The 8,407-nt window shown below is 47.8% G+C and overlaps 1 long non-coding RNA gene across 1 annotated transcript in view; it reads right to left on the reverse strand.

The window, feature by feature from the left end:
- Positions 1–7,903, reverse strand: part of LOC131380691 (uncharacterized) — a 70,030-nt gene extending 62,127 nt beyond the window's left edge. Inside the window, exon 1 of the long non-coding RNA XR_009208784.1 lies at positions 7,836–7,903. This is a non-coding gene — a long non-coding RNA (uncharacterized LOC131380691). The remainder of the gene's footprint in view (positions 1–7,835) is intronic.
- Positions 7,904–8,407: the final 504 nt, after the last annotated feature.

Consider the following 8,407-nt stretch of genomic DNA (forward strand, 5'->3'; position numbering starts at 1 on the left):
ATGCCCCAAATTCTTTGTTTTTTTCAGATAGAGTCTCACTCTATCACCCAGGCTGGAGTGCAGTGGGTGATCTCGGCTTGCTGCAACTTCTGCCTCCTGGGTTCAAGCTATTTTCCTGCCTCAGCCTCCTGTGTAGCTGGGATTACAGGTGTGTGCCACCACACTTGGCTAATTTTTGTATTTTTAGTAGAGATGGGTTTTCATCATGTTGGCCAGGCTGGTCTTAAACTCCTGATCTCAAGTGATCCACCTGCCTTGGCATCTCAAAGTGCTGGGATTATAGGAACCACCGCACCTGGCCTAACGTCCTAAATTCTTCAGTGAAGTCCAGGAAGAGTGCTTCCAAATCTAGTCTTCACAAGTGGGAGTTCATCTCTTCGTTCTCCCAACTATCTTGTTAGTAGATGTTGAATCAAATTTCATCAAACACACACACACACACACACACACACACACACACACACCCCTCTATCCTAATGACAGACACTAATTCTCAGAGGCAGTGAAGTTTAAACTAGTGGTCATTCCAGTTTTATAGCTCATAAGTCAGAAACATAAACAAACTAGTGGTCATAAAGGATAATGGCTCCAGGGGCCAGACAGGTGACAACAATTAGCGAAGGGAGCCTGTACTACTGCGAGCTCTGATGAGCCCAAGGATGCAGGCCCTACTGAATAGGACAACTTCTGCTCATGTTAGCTGATTGTTTTCAGGTTGGAATGAAGACTAGATTGCCTGGTTTTTAAGAGAATCCAGAAATCTGGAATTTAAGTGCAATTTCCCAATTAAAGAAATTTGTGAGTAAAAATATCTGTGAGTCATAGCAGGACATTAAGCCACCAGTTTTTAAGCCCTTGTCTAACCCATAATAAGGAAGAGAAATATGTTCTCATTTGGCAACACCTCCTCTCTCATAATGAAATCTCTGTAATATTATGCAGGCCTGTACCGTGCCTTTCCTTCATCTCGCCAACTCTTTTCAAATGGTCCTCTTTATGCCTGCCTGGCAAAAGAAAGTGGCCTGTGGCTGAGCAGTATGGTCTGGCATAGTAGCACCTTTAGCCTTTACTTGTCACAATGACTCACGGGTTTTTGTTTTATTCAATTATCTTATGATACGTAGCCACCATTGTTCTTGTTGATGCTCGGGTCTCTCAGATCTGGCCAGGGATGCCCCTTTAAGCTGGATCCTGTGTTCTCCACTGTTTTTGTTTGTTTGTTTGTTCTTAGCACCTCCATGTTTTCTGATACAAGATGTTCAGGCTTGCCTTGTAATTTTTCTGTCAAATATCTGGAATCAGCCACTTCTCCAAGAAGTTCAGGTTTTTAAAATCAGAGAATGGCATTTAGAAATCACGGTGTGGTGGCTGTGATCATTTGTACTATAATATCATTGCTTCTATGCTCTTTCAGGGAACAGACTTATAGCTATCATCTCTCTGTCTATCTCTCTGGAGCAAGAGGAAGGTGTTACTGGTAATCTTTACTTTAATACAGCAATGTGGTGTTCTTCCTTTGTTCTCATTCCATATGTTTTCTCCCTTCTCTCTTAGTGAATGAGAATTATTATTCCCCCAAACAATATATTTGCTTTAACTTTCCGTAGTCACAAATAGTGCTGGAATGACTACATCAATACTATGACCATCAACACATCTACAAAGCCAAGCACAAGATTATATTCCATTAAAGTTATATTCCACTAAATTATTACAGTTCAATTTGATATACACTTAGGTCTTTTATCTGTTGGTGTTGACGTTTAAGATCCCTTTCCTTCCTTGCTGATTAACTTTATTTTCCATGCACATTCTGTAGAGTTCCCTCTCTGAACTTCCTTGCACTCAACTTCCCTTCATCTTACTCCCTCCTCATCCCCTCTTTCTTTTTCTGCCAGACTGAGTCCTTTAAACTTCTGAGCTTCCTTCTGCCTCTCTCTTTCTTTGTTCACTGTCCTTATTGCATTTCCTCACAGGAGCCTAGTTCTGTCCTAGGGACTAGATCTGTATCATGGAGTCAGCCATGCCTCCAGCTCTCATTTCATGTGGAAGAGATGCAGGGCCACAGCCATCACAGCAGAGTGGGGGGGGGGGCACTCTGTAACAGGGAAGCACAGGACTGCTGGGAGAACAGAGCGGGCACTTCGCACCCCATGGTTAGGGGGCGGCTTGCACTCCTTAGCATGCTCTCACGCTATAGGAAGAAGAGATATTTCCTTGAGTTTTTCCTTTCATGAAGCACCATTAATAATACTCTAGCCATAGAGTCGCTGAGAGGATTAAATGAGATAGTACATATTAATTGCTTAGCACAGTGCCTGGCACAGGAAAGGAGTGCTACACAGGTTGGGTATTACTATGTTATTAGTTCTTCGAATAAGCTTTCTACCCCTTGCTCTTGCTCAGCTCCCACTGTTTTGGTTTTGTTTTTTTTTTTTTGAGGCAGGGTCTCACTCTGTCACGCATGTTGGAGTGCAGTGGCACGATCACGGCTCACTGCAACCTTCATCTCTCAGGCTCAAGCGGTCTTCCAGCCTCAGCCTCCTGAGTAGCTGGGACTACAGGTGCACATCACTGTGCCCAGCTAGTATTTTTTTAATTTTTAGTAGAGACGAGGTCTCGCTATGTTGTCCAGGCTGGTCTCGAGCTCCTGGCCTCAAGCAGTCCTCCCACCTCTGTCTCCCAAAGTGCTGGGATTACAGGCATGAGTCACATGCTCAGCCTCAGCTCCCTCTTGAACACCAACAATTCTTAGATTTGGTCTTTTGAGTTACTTTTGTAGATCTTAGATTTGTTTTTTTGAGTTACTTTTGTAGATCTTGTTGGCGGTCTTCATTCCCTTCAGTTATTTTTTTTTCCTTTTTTTCCTCTGGCTGTATTTTCAAATAGCCAGTCTTCAAGCTGACTGATTCTTTCCTCTGTTTGTTTCCCTCTGCGGTTGAGAGTCTATAGAGTTCATCAGCAAATGAATTTCAGCGATTCAGCAAATGAACGTCTCAGTTTCAAGATTTGTTTGATTTTTAAAATTACCTTAATATTCTGTTAACTTTGATAAGTTTCTGAATTGCGCTTGTGTGCTATCTCGGAGATCACTGAGTTTCCTTAAAACTGCTATTTTGAATTCTTGGTCAGGGAGCTCACCAATCACCATGTCGTTAGGGCCAGTCACTGGATTTTTGCTTTGTCCCTTTGCGTAGGTCATGGTCTCCTGCTTGCTGGTGGGTTTTGCGGGTATACGTCTGTGTCTTTACAATGAAGGATTATTTATTCCAGTTTTCTCTGTCTGGCTTGTTTGGGTTTCTATGGGACATCCTTGCCCAGCGAAGCTTCGCGGCCAGGTCGCTTCCTCTTTTTCGGCTCTAGGTGGCGCCCTAAGCCCAGGTTCGCTTCGTCTCCAGTAAAAGATGGGAGCGCGGCCTGTTCCAAATAGGGGAGGTCTCAAAAGGGTTATCCCGGCAGTGTGGGAAGGCTGGCTGGGGGTTTGCGCCCAGGGCATCAGAGGAACGTACCTTCTACAGCGTGGTGCTGCGGAGAAGCCGCTCCGATGCGGCGTCTCCTTTGGCCGAGTTACGGGGCAGAGTTTCCGGGCTGGGGGTGGCCCTCGCCTCCCTTTGTCTCCGACTGTGCTCAGGGATGTCGCTCCCTTCAGTCACAGCCACACCCACTGCGGTAAGGCAAAGACCAGGTCTCCTGCCAGGGGACCCGCGAAGGTGGGGGAGTTGGCGCACCCCCTTAGTTTCAATCGTTCCAGTGTAGAAACCGTGCGTTGGGGAAGAGATTCCGCAGGATCGGTGCCAGGCCGAATGTGGATGGGCGGAGGTGTCCTGAACACGGAAGTCCCCTTCCCCCACCATCTGCCCGGAGGTTTTCGTCTCTTCTGTGGCCCTGGAACCGTCTCATCCTCAGACTCGAGCTCTGGGTTGCTGCTGATGTGGATCTGGGCCCTGAGTATTTGTTTCTGGTTGTCCGAGGGAGGGAGATTGGAGGCAGCTTGCCTGACGCTGCCATTGCGGGACTGGAACTCACCACGCTGCGAGTATTGCTGCACGGTGCGCCACGCCCTCCACGGAGCCACACTTGCCGCGGTGCTGTTCCAGGCCAGGAAGAGCTCCGACGGCACGATTTTGGGTTTTCCCTCAACTACTCAGAACGTTCCCACATCGGTGTCGATACGCACATGTATTCAATTTTGCCGACGCTACAACCATTCTTGCTTCTGGTAACGCTCTTCAGTTTTTCTTTAGCAACCCTGCCCCCCGCTTCTGGGTCTGTGTGGTCTGGGTGTAGCTGATGATCTCCGTACCCCAGCTCAACGAATGGGCATACAACCCAGGCACACGAATCCACACCAGGACCCACTAGGTGATAATCTGCGGGGCCCGGTGCAGATGAAAATGCAGGGCTCCTTGTTTGAAAAGTATTAAGAATGACAAAGCTTTGCCCAGAGGTTCATGCCTGTAATCCCAGCACCTTGGGAGGCTGAGGTCGGAGGATGGCTTGAGCCCAGGACTTTGAGGCTGCAGTGAGCCGAGATTGGGCCGTTGCACTGAAGCCTGGGTGACAGAGAGTGAGACTCTCTCTTTTTCTTTTCTTTCTGAGACAAAGTCTCACTTTGTCACCCAGGCTGGAGTGCAGTGGCACGATCTCAGCTCACTGCAACCTCCACCTCCCAGGTTCAAATGATTCTCCTGCCTCAGCCTCCCGAGTAGCTGGAATTACAGGTGGCTGCCGACATGTCCGGCTAATTTTTTTTGTGTGTGTATTTTTAGTAGAGACAGGGTTTCATTGCATTGGCCAGGCTGGTCTCGAACTCCCGACCTCAGGTGATCCACCCGCTTTGGCCTCCCAAAGTGCTGGGATTACAGGTGTCAGCCACCATGCCTAGCCCCTTTCTCTTAAAAAATAAAAGGAAGAAGTGTTCCACTGAAAAAGTGACCAGAGCCAAGAGGCTCAGAAGCTGTAAATGAACCCAAAAAACCCTCCAAGCTTCTCCATCACCGTGGTGCCTGAGGCAGGTCCAGCGCTCACTTGGGATACAGAGCAAAGAAAAGTCAAGGAAGTGAGGGGACGGGTCAGCAGTGAGGGAGGGCTCACTGACATGTTGCCTTTGCTTCACACCTGACCGTCCTGAGCCCACAGACAGGGAGTGATTCCCCACAGGGAATGCAGCAAGTTCATGGAAATGTCTAAACTGAAACCCAGGTCCCCTAGCAGCAATCCCATCACAGGAAACTACATTGGTCTTTACTAGACAGGAGGCCAGAAACAAATTCCAGCCTGGCAAGATCTGGGCAACTGCTATGGTTTGAATATGTCCCTCAAAGTCTGTGTGTTGGAAATACAATCCCCAATGCAACAGTGTTGGGAGGTGGGACCTTTGAGAGGTGATTAGATCATGATGGCTCTGCCCTCATGAGTGGCTTAAGGCTGTTATCGAGAGAGTGGGTTGTGGGTTATTTTTTTGCAAAAGTGGGTCCCTTGTAAAAGGATGAGTTCAGTCGCCTCACCCTCTTGCTCTCTCTCTTACTTTTCTGCCTTCTGCCATGGGATGATGCAGCAAGAAGGTCCTTGCCCAGCGTTCAGGCGCCTTGACCATAGACTTCTCACCCCCCACAAGAAATAAACATCTGTTCATTATAAATTACCCAGTCTCAGGTATTCTGTTATTGCAGCATAAAACAAAGACAGTGACCTTTTAAAAACAGCTGTGATAACGATTGCAGTTCAGATAGGAAGAGTGGACGGTGGCTGCTAATGTCAGGGTTCAGAAAACGATATCCCAAAGTATGGTGTCTTGGCATGCTGAGTGCTTTGAACTGAATGACACTGAAAGGGTTTCATAAACAAAGTCTCTTTCTGTCCTTTTTCCTTTTTCTTCTGCTAACCTTTCTCCTCCAAGTCAGGCCATAAAAACTAGAATTCCTTTTCCCCAAAGCCAGCCATAAAACCTAGAAATACGACTTTAACTTTCCCCTGCCTTTCTGTGTAAGAGCTGGCCATAAAGAAATTCTCTGACCTACCTTGTCTGACAGCAGATAAGAAGACCCTTATTCCAGAAGGGACCTTGCCCCATACCAGGGAGGAAGGAACACCACACAGAGAGGCCAAGAAGAATCTGTACAGTCGGGTCTTGCTAGGTTTCCCCACTCAGCCTATTAGCATGAGATCATACCCTTTCTGTCCAATCATCCAATCACATTTCTACATGGCTGTGCATTCTTCATGGGGTCTAAGGCTAAAAACAGACAGTTTTCTCTTGAGTTTTTAGGTCTTTATTCTGAAAGCTCCTGTGTCACATAAAACTTTAAGTAAATTTGTTATGCTTTTCTCTTGTTAACTTGTCTTTTGTTATAGGAGTGTCATTCGTGAGTCTTTTGATGGGTGAAGAAAGGTATCATACCTTTCCACCCCTACACTGAGAAGGACACTTATAGCATCAACTACAGGTCAATATTGTCATGTCTATTTTACAGATTTGCAAGCTGAGCTCAGAGAGAGCTGCACCATTTGCCCAGGGTCACAGCTTGCAAACAGTGGAGCCCTGATTTGACTCTAGAGCCTGTGGGCCTAACTGCTCCCCTAGTTGCCTGGGAAGGGAAGTTAGAGCACCTGGATTCTTATTCTAGCAGCATCATTAGCTCAGGGTCCATTCTGAGACAGTTTCCCTTCCTAAGTGTCATTATACCTTCCGGGCCTCACCTGCAAGGCCGAGGCAGAATTCCAGTGAGGTCATGGATGTGAATGCATAGTCAGTAGTGGCTGGTAGGGGTGCAGGCTGGTATAGGAGCAAGACTCCATGCTTGCTGGCAGGTCCTGGGTTCAAATCCTTACTCTATCTCTGATTAGCAAGACCTTGCCCAAGTCCCTTGACCAATCATGAGAGAGATGATGACACCAAACTCACGCGATTGTTATGCAGATCACATGGTCCACGAAGGCAGGCTGCTTGGCTTAAGAAGATGCCTGACACACATCAATTCCTTTTCGTATCTCCTTTATAGAGAATGTAGCTTCATTCTCCAAGCATGAGGTAGAGGGAAAAATAGTATGCTCGACCTTCTGAGGGTCCTTTTGATTTTATTTTGAGACAGAGTCTCACTCTGTCGCCTAGGCTGGAGTGTAGTGGCTCAATCTTGGCTCACTGCAACCTCTGCCTCCTGGGCTCAAGCGATTCTCCTGACTCAGTCTCCCGAGTAGCTGGGATTATAAGCATGCACCACCACACCTGGCTAATTTTTGTATTTTTATTAGAGATGGGGTTTCGCTGTGATGGCCGGGCCGGTCTCAAACTCCTGACCTCAGGTGATCCACTGGCCTCGGCCTCCTAAAGTGCTGGGATTACAGGTGTGAGCCACCACCCCAGGGACCAATCCTTTTAAAAATACTCTACCTAAATCTGAGAGAGAGCTGAATTTACTGCTTTGCAGGTCCACCCGGAAAGTCAGGGCCTGCCTGAGAATGGCATTGCTTGGACTTTGCTGCCCTCTTGTGGCCACTGTGAGGTCGAAAGAGCTGCCCCTAATTGCGGACCTGGAGTATAGGAGTTGGGGGAGGCCTGTATTCCTGATTCTCCACCCCAGGACATTCTGATCCAGAAGCAGTAGGAGAGGTTCTGTGTCACTGGCGATAAGCCACATTAAGGGACCATTGAACTAGTCCAATCCCTCATTAGAGAGGAAGACTATGTCCCTGAGAGTGGATAGGACTTCTCTAAGAGTAGCAGCTAGGGTAGGCTAAGTAACTCAGGTCTCCAGACCTCAACACCCTTTCCACTATCTCCCCTGCCCAAGGCAATCCTGCCAGGTGAACAAACCTCCTGAGACATCTGGACCCACCTGTCACCCAGGGCGAGGATTCGTCCGCTGCTTCAGTCAGGTCGTTCTCCAGCCTTTCTGTGAACTCCAGTGGTGACCGGGTGCTCAGTATCCCGTTAAAGCAGCCTATTCCTGTGGCCCTTAGGATGTTTTCCTTTGTATGGGGTCCTGATGTGCCTGTCTGCATCCTCCCCGATTGGGCCTAATTCTGGCCTCAGAGGCTCTGCAGCTCCATCCTCTGACTCCTGCAAAGACTGCAGAGGCAAGCAGTCAGAGCTGGGAGGATGAAGAAGACGGATTCAGTGTTTCATGGCGTCTGGCACATGTGATGCATCACCTTCCTCAATCCTGCAAGACAGAGTGGGTACTTAAGAGGAAACTGAGGCTTAGGGGAGTGGCATTAACTTGTCCAAGCTCACACATCAGTTAGTGTCAAGGTGGACAAAGTGTCCTCAATTTATGGATTCAGGAACTGACCTACTGCTGAGAATTCAAGCAGTGAGTTAGTGATGGGGTGGAGGCCAAAGCCAGTGCTCAAGGGCAGCATTCTCAGCTGCACTGCAGCTTTCACTGGGTATGGTGGCCAGGTGGGC

This window comes from Hylobates moloch, unplaced genomic scaffold, assembly GCF_009828535.3.
Source record: "Hylobates moloch isolate HMO894 unplaced genomic scaffold, HMol_V3 SCAFFOLD_11, whole genome shotgun sequence".
Taxonomy (NCBI): Eukaryota; Metazoa; Chordata; class Mammalia; order Primates; family Hylobatidae; genus Hylobates; species Hylobates moloch.